General features: G+C 41.0%; 4 non-coding genes across 4 annotated transcripts; all 4 read right to left on the bottom strand.

Annotated features, from left to right (window-relative positions):
- Positions 1–1461: 1461 nt before the first annotated feature.
- LOC146858463 (small nucleolar RNA U3) lies at positions 1462–1677 on the bottom strand. The gene has a single exon (XR_014980206.1). It is a non-coding gene; the product is annotated as a small nucleolar RNA U3 (small nucleolar RNA).
- Positions 1678–4837: 3160 nt separating this feature from the next.
- Positions 4838–5053, bottom strand: LOC146858462 (small nucleolar RNA U3). The gene has a single exon (XR_014980541.1). It is a non-coding gene; the product is annotated as a small nucleolar RNA U3 (small nucleolar RNA).
- A 3156-nt stretch (positions 5054–8209) lies between these two features.
- LOC146858461 (small nucleolar RNA U3) lies at positions 8210–8425 on the bottom strand. The gene has a single exon (XR_014980639.1). It is a non-coding gene; the product is annotated as a small nucleolar RNA U3 (small nucleolar RNA).
- Positions 8426–11585: 3160 nt separating this feature from the next.
- On the bottom strand, positions 11586–11801 carry LOC146858460 (small nucleolar RNA U3). Its single transcript, XR_014980540.1, has one exon. It is a non-coding gene; the product is annotated as a small nucleolar RNA U3 (small nucleolar RNA).
- Between the last annotated feature and the right edge of the window lie 1042 nt (positions 11802–12843).

Raw genomic sequence — 12843 nt, 5'->3', positions numbered from 1 at the left:
CCTGGCTAAGCTCTCAGCAGATCAGTGATAGATAATTAAAACCTGACGCTGCAATCTATGCAGCTAACTAAAGTTTAATTCAGCATGATAGACTAAAGTTGAAGGCACTGGACAAACACAAGAAAGGGGACCAGGAAAATCGCCTCTTGGGGCAGGCTAAAAGGCTATCACAATATGGTCTCAACTTTGTAATTTTTACGTAAAAACAGACCATGGCTGGAAAAGCAGTCGGGCGATGCCCCAGACTCTTACAAAGCCAAGAAGAGGCAAAGGCTCTGGGTATTCACCTGGCCTGTCACCAAACTGTAAACTTCTACAATTTACGGCCTGGCGCCGGCCCACCTACCTCGTTTCATAGGTGTCGCAGCATAGTGGATATCCAAAATGGTGGCATTTGGGGTTCTAACCATTACAGCTATAGAACTTTCAAGGCACAGGGCTTATTTTACTATTTACAACCAGCTGATATTCCGATTCTCTACATGAGGCTCTCAATCTTCCAGTGTTCTAAAATACCATAGGACAACGCTACAGGGGGCTACAATGGTCATTAAATACCCTCTGTTTGAGTTATAGACTCAAGTTAAAGCTGAGCTTCTATATCGAGGGGATAGAACATTTAAACAATGTGATACCCGAGGCAGAAAGTCTATAATGATATCACAACATTCCAGTCAATGAAGTAAGAATACTCTAACTTGAACCAGGAGAACCAAAAAAATGGCACTTGCTGGAGCAGGTGGCTCGTTCTGACCATTATTCGATCGTTGCAACTCCTCTGTCCCCCAATGGATCTTGCAAAATTCCAAAGTTCGAATGCATCAAGCCCTTGATGTACTAAGGGTTGCACAGGGGCTTGTTGGGAGCTGCAAGATTTTGTGCTGAGCACGCAAGCTTTTATAATGAAAAGTAAACAGACGCAGTCCCTTACTTCTGCTTTGCACGGCACGAATTCCTGTGAAAACTTTAACAAATACCATAGGAGTAGTTTTTCATCCTTAGCAGTCTAAGATCCACCGCAGCCTTGTAAGTTGTAAGAAGCCAGGGTGTTACGCTTCCTCTTACTCTAAACGGCCTAACTAGCATTAGCAGGTTTCTTTAAACAGTCTATTCGAAAGAGTGATAAATCTTTTGAGTAGTAGTAGTTGCCTTGCAGAAGTCTAGGCTCTACAAATAGCTCATACGCACAGTCCATTTAAAACGTACTCTTTACTATCCATGTTCGAAAAACAAAGCTTTTTTTATAAATAACATACCAAATTATCAACTGATGGCGAGAGGTGCCTTTCAAAGAGAACCTCTTGCAAAAACCACAAGTCCAAGAAAGCTCAACAGCTTCTTATAAGTATTCATATACTCAACACTTAAGTTACAAGTAACCAAAGAAATCAAAAAAGAAATGACAAACTAAACAAGAAATTAGAAACTGATAGACTTTCTTACACCCAAAAATAAAAGCTAACCACTCAGTTTGTGTTCTCTTTCTCCAATCCTCCTGAAAGGAACAGGAACGATCATCAATAGCAAACAGCAGCTACATGAATGCAACACTGTTCACTCACTTCACGCCCAAAAGAGAAAACTACAATTCTTCCTCGTGATTAGCGAAGACCAGACACTTTCAAACACATTTCCTCAGTTAAAAACTATAGAAATGATCCCTGAAAGTATAGTCTTAACAAAATTCTTTATAGCTCACACAGACAGAAAGGGTGGAAACCCTTCCTACTTACAGTAAGACAAGGTTCGGCATCATCAACGGAAATAAAAACATATAAATATAAACATATTTTTTACTCCACAAGATAATATTCCACAGATGCACATGCATACGCCTTTATTTACATTAAAGCCTACTCAATAGATCCTGGTGAGACACTGCTTTATAAATTTGCATATTTTAAATCAGCAACCAATCAAATTCAGCCTGCCTGTTCCTGACCCAATGCTGTACCACAGGGAGAGTTGGAAAATTCTTCAAAAAACTGCAGGTTCCACAAGATCATACAGATGATTTTTAATCCGAATAGTTGGTCCAGATTAGCATCTGTCAAACAGCCAAAAGAGTGACACTGATCACTAGCGAGAAGGGACCTGCTAAGGTTGCAAGCGTGGAAACAAACGTTGTAGCATTCAAGCTACCTTTAAATTTTGAACAGTTGCACCACAGATCAAATGTACGGCAACATCTTTGATTAGTTTCCCCAAACAAACTAAGGGGCATATCAGCAACAACCGGCGATAATTATCGCTAAGCGCACTTTGCGCTAGGATAATTATCGCCGGCTAGCGTGGATAATTATCGCTGAGATAACGTGCTATTAGCAACGCTTATCTCAAAAACGATAAAAATCCTAACGCTAACTGCCTAACGTGAGATTATCGCTGGAAACCCAGCGAAAATGTCACGAAGTGTGGCGTTAGCTTGCTGATAGGGACTCACAAACTTAGCCATGATATCCACCTTACATAGGATACCATGGCTAAGTCAGTCCTGAAGCAGGCGTAAGGAAAGTAGCAATAACAGGGGTTATCGCTACTTTTCCTTGCGCTATGCTTCATAGCGTGGGCCTTGATGATAGGAGAAATGTCGCTTAGCGACATTTCTCCTGTCATGTCAGGTCAGGTACGCCCACTTTGCATCTCATTAGAGATGCAAAGCTGGGCGTTAGGAATCCCGACGCTTATGCAAGGTTTCACGCGTTAGCGTGACCTTGCTAATTAGGCGATCATTTTTTATCACCAGCTTGATGATATGCCCCTAACTGTTCCCCAGTTCACATGTAAGACTCTAAGCAGACGATGAACTTCGACGGGGGTCCAGACTTAGTGAAAAACCTCTTGCAGCACATACGGGAGATAACGGAACCTATCACTTTCAGAAGAGCCCTGAATGCCTGGCTATCTAAGAAAGCGTTCACATGAACAACTTGTACTACCACCCAGCTTGAATTCATGCAGCTTTTCAAAGCTAAAAGACCTTTAGGTGTCTCAGCACTACAGAAGTATCCAAAATATAGTTTATGTTTTGTGTACAGAAGACTTTTTACACTGGGAAGTGAATACTTGCCAGAAACGTTTTGTATCTAATATTCATTAGAACAGGAATTGAAATTTTCAGTATATAATTCCGTTTTACAGCATATCCTCAAATGAAGAAAGGAACGGCCATCAACAGTAGACAGTTGTTTCAAAAATTAAACTCTGCCTGCGCACTTCCTTCTTAGATCAGAACTTATCTGCAACACATTTGGGCCACTTACAAATACTATTTCAATCTTGATTCTACATAACATATCAAGACAAAGAGTTTTATAACTCTATGCCAAGCTGTCCAAGGGTTACAGGAAGATATCACAAGAGCATTTTTTCTGCCACCTGGCTAAGCTCTCAGCAGATCAGTGATAGATAATTAAAACCTGACGCTGCAATCTATGCAGCTAACTAAAGTTTAATTCAGCATGATAGACTAAAGTTGAAGGCACTGGACAAACACAAGAAAGGGGACCAGGAAAATCGCCTCTTGGGGCAGGCTAAAAGGCTATCACAATATGGTCTCAACTTTGTAATTTTTACGTAAAAACAGACCATGGCTGGAAAAGCAGTCGGGCGATGCCCCAGACTCTTACAAAGCCAAGAAGAGGCAAAGGCTCTGGGTATTCACCTGGCCTGTCACCAAACTGTAAACTTCTACAATTTACGGCCTGGCGCCAGCCCACCTACCTCGTTTCATAGGTGTCGCAGCATAGTGGATATCCAAAATGGTGGCATTTGGGGTTCTAACCATTACAGCTATAGAACTTTCAAGGCACAGGGCTTATTTTACTATTTACAACCAGCTGATATTCCGATTCTCTACATGAGGCTCTCAATCTTCCAGTGTTCTAAAATACCATAGGACAACGTTACAGGGGGCTACAATGGTCATTAAATACCCTCTGTTTGAGTTATAGACTCAAGTTAAAGCTGAGCTTCTATATCGAGGGGATAGAACATTTAATCAATGTGATACCCGAGGCAGAAAGTCTATACTGATATCACAACATTCCAGTCAATGAAGTAAGAATACTCTAACTTGAACCAGGAGAACCAAAAAAATGGCACTTGCTGGAGCAGGTGGCTCGTTCTGACCAATATTCGATCGCTGCAACTCCTCTGTCCCCAAAGGATCTTGCAAAATTCCAAAGTTCGAATGCATCAAGCCCTTGATGTACTAAGGGTTGCACAGGGGCTTGTTGGGAGCTGCAAGATTTTGTGCTGAGCACGCAAGCTTTTATAATGAAAAGTAGACAGACGCAGTCCCTTACTTCTGCTTTGCACCGCACGAATTCCTGTGAAAACTTTAACAAATACCAAAGGAGTAGTTTTTCATCCTTAGCAGTCTAAGATCCACCGCAGCCTTGTAAGTTGTAAGAAGCCAGGGTGTTACGCTTCCTCTTACTCTAAACGGCCTAACTAGCATTAGCAGGTTTCTTTTAACAGTCTATTCGAAAGAGTGATAAATCTTTTGAGTAGCAGTAGTTGCCTTGCAGAAGTCTAGGCTCTACAAATAGCTCATACGCACAGTCCATTTAAAATGTACTCTTTACTATCCATGTTCGAAAAACAAAGCTTTTTTTATAAATAACATACCAAATTATCAACTGATGGTGAGAGGTGCCTTTCAAAGAGAACCTCTTGCAAAAACCACAAGTCCAAGAAAGCTCAACAGCTTCTAATAAGTATTCATATACTCAACAGTTAAGTTACAAGAAACCAAAGAAATCAAAAAAGAAATTACAAACTAAACAAGAAATTAGAAACTGATAGACTTTCTTACACCCAAAAATAAAAGCTAACCACTCAGTTTGTGTTCTCTTTCTCCAATCCTCCTGAAAGGAACAGGAACGATCATCAATAGCAAACAGCAGCTACATGAATGCAACACTGTTCACTCACTTCACGCCCAAAAGAGAAAACTACAATTCTTCCTCGTGGTTAGCGAAGACCAGACACTTTCAAACACATTTCCTCAGTTAAAAACTATAGAAATGATCCCTGAAAGTATAGTCTTAACAAAATTCTTTATAGCTCACACAGACAGAAAGGGTGGAAACCCTTCCTACTTACAGTAAGACAAGGTTCGGCATCATCAACGGAAATAAAAACATATAAATATAAACATATTTTTTACTCCACAAGATAATATTCCACAGATGCACACGCATACGCCTTTATTTACATTAAAGCCTACTCAATAGATCCTGGTGAGACACTGCTTTATAAATTTGCATATTTTAAATCAGCAACCAATCAAATTCAGCCTGCCTGTTCCTGACCCAATGCTGTACCACAGGGAGAGTTGGAAAATTCTTCAAAAAACTGCAGGTTCCACAAGATCATACAAATGATTTTTAATCCGAATAGTTGGTCCAGATTAGCATCTGTCAAACAGCCAAAAGAGTGACACTGGTCACTAGCGAGAAGGGACCTGCTAAGGTTGCAAGCGTGGAAACAAACGTTGTAGCATTCAAGCTACCTTTAAATTTTGAACAGTTGCACCACAGATCAAATGTACGGCAACATCTTTGATTAGTTTCCCCAAACAAACTAAGGGGCATATCAGCAACAACCGGCGATAATTATCGCTAAGCGCACTTTGCGCTAGGATAATTATCGCCGGCTAGCGTGGATTATTATCGCTGAGATAACGTGCTTTTAGCAACGCTTATCTCAAAAACGATAAAAATCCTAACGCTAACTGCCTAACGTGAGATTATCGCTGGAAACCCAGCAAAAATGTCACGAAGTGTGGCGTTAGCTTGCTGATAGGGACTCACAAACTTAGCCATGATATCCACCTTACATAGGATACCATGGCTAAGTCAGTCCTGAAGCAGGCGTAAGGAAAGTAGCAATAACAGGGGTTATCGCTACTTTTCCTTCCGCTATGCTTCATAGCGTGGGCCTTGATGATAGGAGAAATGTCGCTTAGCGACATTTCTCCTGTCAGGTCAGGTACGCCCACTTTGCATCTCATTAGAGATGCAAAGCTGGGCGTTAGGAATCCCGACGCTAATGCAAGGTTTCACGCGTTAGCGTGACCTTGCTAATTAGGCGATCATTTTTTATCACCAGCTTGATGATATGCCCCTAACTGTTCCCCAGTTCACATGTAAGACTCTAAGAGGACGATGAACTTCGACGGGGGTCCAGACTTAGTGAAAAACCTCTTGCAGCACATACGGGAGATAACGGAACCTATCACTTTCAGAAGAGCCCTGAATGCCTGGCTATCTAAGAAAGCGTTCACATGAACAACTTGTACTACCACCCAGCTTGAATTCATGCAGCTTTTCAAAGCTAAAAGACCTTTAGGTGTCTCAGCACTACAGAAGTATCCAAAATATAGTTTATGTTTTGTGTACAGAAGACTTTTTACACTGGGAAGTGAATACTTGCCAGAAACGTTTTGTATCTAATATTTATTAGAACAGGAATTGAACTTTTCAGTATATAATTCCGTTTTACAGCATATCCTCAAATGAAGAAAGGAACGGCCATCAACAGTAGACAGTTGTTTCAAAAATTAAACTCTGCCTGTGCCCTTCCTTTTTAGATCAGAACTTATCTGCAACACCTTTGGGCCACTTACAAATACTATTTCAATCTTGATTCTACATAACATATCAAGACAAAGAGTTTTATAACTCTATGCCAAGCTGTCCAAGGGTTACAGGAAGATATCACAAGAGCATTTTTTCTGCCACCTGGCTAAGCTCTCAGCAGATCAGTGATAGATAATTAAAACCTGACGCTGCAATCTATGCAGCTAACTAAAGTTTAATTCAGCATGATAGACTAAAGTTGAAGGCACTGGACAAACACAAGAAAGGGGACCAGGAAAATCGCCTCTTGGGGCAGGCTAAAAGGCTATCACAATATGGTCTCAACTTTGTAATTTTTACGTAAAAACAGACCATGGCTGGAAAAGCAGTCGGGCGATGCCCCAGACTCTTACAAAGCCAAGAAGAGGCAAAGGCTCTGGGTATTCACCTGGCCTGTCACCAAACTGTAAACTTCTACAATTTACGGCCTGGCGCCGGCCCACCTACCTCGTTTCATAGGTGTCGCAGCATAGTGGATATCCAAAATGGTGGCATTTGGGGTTCTAACCATTACAGCTATAGAACTTTCAAGGCACAGGGCTTATTTTACTATTTACAACCAGCTGATATTCCGATTCTCTACATGAGGCTCTCAATCTTCCAGTGTTCTAAAATACCATAGGACAACGCTACAGGGGGCTACAATGGTCATTAAATACCCTCTGTTTGAGTTATAGACTCAAGTTAAAGCTGAGCTTCTATATCGAGGGGATAGAACATTTAAACAATGTGATACCCGAGGCAGAAAGTCTATAATGATATCACAACATTCCAGTCAATGAAGTAAGAATACTCTAACTTGAACCAGGAGAACCAAAAAAATGGCACTTGCTGGAGCAGGTGGCTCGTTCTGACCATTATTCGATCGTTGCAACTCCTCTGTCCCCCAATGGATCTTGCAAAATTCCAAAGTTCGAATGCATCAAGCCCTTGATGTACTAAGGGTTGCACAGGGGCTTGTTGGGAGCTGCAAGATTTTGTGCTGAGCACGCAAGCTTTTATAATGAAAAGTAAACAGACGCAGTCCCTTACTTCTGCTTTGCACGGCACGAATTCCTGTGAAAACTTTAACAAATACCATAGGAGTAGTTTTTCATCCTTAGCAGTCTAAGATCCACCGCAGCCTTGTAAGTTGTAAGAAGCCAGGGTGTTACGCTTCCTCTTACTCTAAACGGCCTAACTAGCATTAGCAGGTTTCTTTAAACAGTCTATTCGAAAGAGTGATAAATCTTTTGAGTAGTAGTAGTTGCCTTGCAGAAGTCTAGGCTCTACAAATAGCTCATACGCACAGTCCATTTAAAACGTACTCTTTACTATCCATGTTCGAAAAACAAAGCTTTTTTTATAAATAACATACCAAATTATCAACTGATGGTGAGAGGTGCCTTTCAAAGAGAACCTCTTGCAAAAACCACAAGTCCAAGAAAGCTCAACAGCTTCTTATAAGTATTCATATACTCAACACTTAAGTTACAAGTAACCAAAGAAATCAAAAAAGAAATGACAAACTAAACAAGAAATTAGAAACTGATAGACTTTCTTACACCCAAAAATAAAAGCTAACCACTCAGTTTGTGTTCTCTTTCTCCAATCCTCCTGAAAGGAACAAGAACGATCATCAATAGCAAACAGCAGCTACATGAATGCAACACTGTTCACTCACTTCACGCCCAAAAGAGAAAACTACAATTCTTCCTCGCGGTTAGCGAAGACCAGACACTTTCAAACACATTTCCTCAGTTAAAAACTATAGAAATGATCCCTGAAAGTATAGTCTTAACAAAATTCTTTATAGCTCACACAGACAGAAAGGGTGGAAACCCTTCCTACTTACAGTAAGACAAGGTTCGGCATCATCAACGGAAATAAAAACATATAAATATAAACATATTTTTTACTCCACAAGATAATATTCCACAGATGCACATGCATACGCCTTTATTTACATTAAAGCCTACTCAATAGATCCTGGTGAGACACTGCTTTATAAATTTGCATATTTTAAATCAGCAACCAATCAAATTCAGCCTGCCTGTTCCTGACCCAATGCTGTACCACAGGGAGAGTTGGAAAATTCTTCAAAAAACTGCAGGTTCCACAAGATCATACAGATGATTTTTAATCCGAATAGTTGGTCCAGATTAGCATCTGTCAAACAGCCAAAAGAGTGACACTGATCACTAGCGAGAAGGGACCTGCTAAGGTTGCAAGCGTGGAAACAAACGTTGTAGCATTCAAGCTACCTTTAAATTTTGAACAGTTGCACCACAGATCAAATGTACGGCAACATCTTTGATTAGTTTCCCCAAACAAACTAAGGGGCATATCAGCAACAACCGGCGATAATTATCGCTAAGCGCACTTTGCGCTAGGATAATTATCGCCGGCTAGCGTGGATTATTATCGCTGAGATAACGTGCTATTAGCAACGCTTATCTCAAAAACGATAAAAATCCTAACGCTAACTGCCTAACGTGAGATTATCGCTGGAAACCCAGCGAAAATGTCACGAAGTGTGGCGTTAGCTTGCTGATAGGGACTCACAAACTTAGCCATGATATCCACCTTACATAGGATACCATGGCTAAGTCAGTCCTGAAGCAGGCGTAAGGAAAGTAGCAATAACAGGGGTTATCGCTACTTTTCCTTGCGCTATGCTTCATAGCGTGGGCCTTGATGATAGGAGAAATGTCGCTTAGCGACATTTCTCCTGTCATGTCAGGTCAGGTACGCCCACTTTGCATCTCATTAGAGATGCAAAGCTGGGCGTTAGGAATCCCGACGCTTATGCAAGGTTTCACGCGTTAGCGTGACCTTGCTAATTAGGCGATCATTTTTTATCACCAGCTTGATGATATGCCCCTAACTGTTCCCCAGTTCACATGTAAGACTCTAAGCAGACGATGAACTTCGACGGGGGTCCAGACTTAGTGAAAAACCTCTTGCAGCACATACGGGAGATAACGGAACCTATCACTTTCAGAAGAGCCCTGAATGCCTGGCTATCTAAGAAAGCGTTCACATGAACAACTTGTACTACCACCCAGCTTGAATTCATGCAGCTTTTCAAAGCTAAAAGACCTTTAGGTGTCTCAGCACTACAGAAGTATCCAAAATATAGTTTATGTTTTGTGTACAGAAGACTTTTTACACTGGGAAGTGAATACTTGCCAGAAACGTTTTGTATCTAATATTCATTAGAACAGGAATTGAAATTTTCAGTATATAATTCCGTTTTACAGCATATCCTCAAATGAAGAAAGGAACGGCCATCAACAGTAGACAGTTGTTTCAAAAATTAAACTCTGCCTGCGCACTTCCTTCTTAGATCAGAACTTATCTGCAACACATTTGGGCCACTTACAAATACTATTTCAATCTTGATTCTACATAACATATCAAGACAAAGAGTTTTATAACTCTATGCCAAGCTGTCCAAGGGTTACAGGAAGATATCACAAGAGCATTTTTTCTGCCACCTGGCTAAGCTCTCAGCAGATCAGTGATAGATAATTAAAACCTGACGCTGCAATCTATGCAGCTAACTAAAGTTTAATTCAGCATGATAGACTAAAGTTGAAGGCACTGGACAAACACAAGAAAGGGGACCAGGAAAATCGCCTCTTGGGGCAGGCTAAAAGGCTATCACAATATGGTCTCAACTTTGTAATTTTTACGTAAAAACAGACCATGGCTGGAAAAGCAGTCGGGCGATGCCCCAGACTCTTACAAAGCCAAGAAGAGGCAAAGGCTCTGGGTATTCACCTGGCCTGTCACCAAACTGTAAACTTCTACAATTTACGGCCTGGCGCCAGCCCACCTACCTCGTTTCATAGGTGTCGCAGCATAGTGGATATCCAAAATGGTGGCATTTGGGGTTCTAACCATTACAGCTATAGAACTTTCAAGGCACAGGGCTTATTTTACTATTTACAACCAGCTGATATTCCGATTCTCTACATGAGGCTCTCAATCTTCCAGTGTTCTAAAATACCATAGGACAACGCTACAGGGGGGTACAATGGTCATTAAATACCCTCTGTTTGAGTTATAGACTCAAGTTAAAGCTGAGCTTCTATATCGAGGGGATAGAACATTTAATCAATGTGATACCCGAGGCAGAAAGTCTATACTGATATCACAACATTCCAGTCAATGAAGTAAGAATACTCTAACTTGAACCAGGAGAACCAAAACAATGGCACTTGCTGGAGCAGGTGGCTCGTTCTGACCAATATTCGATCGCTGCAACTCCTCTGTCCCCAAAGGATCTTGCAAAATTCCAAAGTTCGAATGCATCAAGCCCTTGATGTACTAAGGGTTGCACAGGGGCTTGTTGGGAGCTGCAAGATTTTGTGCTGAGCACGCAAGCTTTTATAATGAAAAGTAGACAGACGCAGTCCCTTACTTCTGCTTTGCACCGCACGAATTCCTGTGAAAACTTTAACAAATACCAAAGGAGTAGTTTTTCATCCTTAGCAGTCTAAGATCCACCGCAGCCTTGTAAGTTGTAAGAAGCCAGGGTGTTACGCTTCCTCTTACTCTAAACGGCCTAACTAGCATTAGCAGGTTTCTTTTAACAGTCTATTCGAAAGAGTGATAAATCTTTTGAGTAGCAGTAGTTGCCTTGCAGAAGTCTAGGCTCTACAAATAGCTCATACGCACAGTCCATTTAAAATGTACTCTTTACTATCCATGTTCGAAAAACAAAGCTTTTTTTATAAATAACATACCAAATTATCAACTGATGGTGAGAGGTGCCTTTCAAAGAGAACCTCTTGCAAAAACCACAAGTCCAAGAAAGCTCAACAGCTTCTAATAAGTATTCATATACTCAACAGTTAAGTTACAAGAAACCAAAGAAATCAAAAAAGAAATTACAAACTAAACAAGAAATTAGAAACTGATAGACTTTCTTACACCCAAAAATAAAAGCTAACCACTCAGTTTGTGTTCTCTTTCTCCAATCCTCCTGAAAGGAACAGGAACGATCATCAATAGCAAACAGCAGCTACATGAATGCAACACTGTTCACTCACTTCACGCCCAAAAGAGAAAACTACAATTCTTCCTCGTGGTTAGCGAAGACCAGACACTTTCAAACACATTTCCTCAGTTAAAAACTATAGAAATGATCCCTGAAAGTATAGTCTTAACAAAATTCTTTATAGCTCACACAGACAGAAAGGGTGGAAACCCTTCCTACTTACAGTAAGACAAGGTTCGGCATCATCAACGGAAATAAAAACATATAAATATAAACATATTTTTTACTCCACAAGATAATATTCCACAGATGCACACGCATACGCCTTTATTTACATTAAAGCCTACTCAATAGATCCTGGTGAGACACTGCTTTATAAATTTGCATATTTTAAATCAGCAACCAATCAAATTCAGCCTGCCTGTTCCTGACCCAATGCTGTACCACAGGGAGAGTTGGAAAATTCTTAAAAAAACTGCAGGTTCCACAAGATCATACAGATGATTTTTAATCCGAATAGTTGGTCCAGATTAGCATCTGTCAAACAGCCAAAAGAGTGACACTGGTCACTAGCGAGAAGGGACCTGCTAAGGTTGCAAGCGTGGAAACAAACGTTGTAGCATTCAAGCTACCTTTAAATTTTGAACAGTTGCACCACAGATCAAATGTACGGCAACATCTTTGATTAGTTTCCCCAAACAAACTAAGGGGCATATCAGCAACAACCGGCGATAATTATCGCTAAGCGCACTTTGCGCTAGGATAATTATCGCCGGCTAGCGTGGATTATTATCGCTGAGATAACGTGCTATTAGCAACGCTTATCTCAAAAACGATAAAAATCCTAACGCTAACTGCCTAACGTGAGATTATCGCTGGAAACCCAGCGAAAATGTCACGAAGTGTGGCGTTAGCTTGCTGATAGGGACTCACAAACTTAGCCATGATATCCACCTTACATAGGATACCATGGCTAAGTCAGTCCTGAAGCAGGCGTAAGGAAAGTAGCAATAACAGGGGTTATCGCTACTTTTCCTTGCGCTATGCTTCATAGCGTGGGCCTTGATGATAGGAGAAATGTCGCTTAGCGACATTTCTCCTGTCATGTCAGGTCAGGTACGCCCACTTTGCATCTCATTAGAGATGCAAAGCTGGGCGTTAGGAATCCCGACGCTTATGCAAGGTTTCACGCGTTAGCGTGACCTTGCT

This window comes from Triturus cristatus, chromosome 3_2 (genome assembly GCF_964204655.1).
Source record: "Triturus cristatus chromosome 3_2, aTriCri1.1, whole genome shotgun sequence".
Taxonomy (NCBI): Eukaryota; Metazoa; Chordata; class Amphibia; order Caudata; family Salamandridae; genus Triturus; species Triturus cristatus.
Note: the sequence above shows the minus strand (reverse complement) of the source record. Positions and strands in the feature narration are given on the sequence as shown.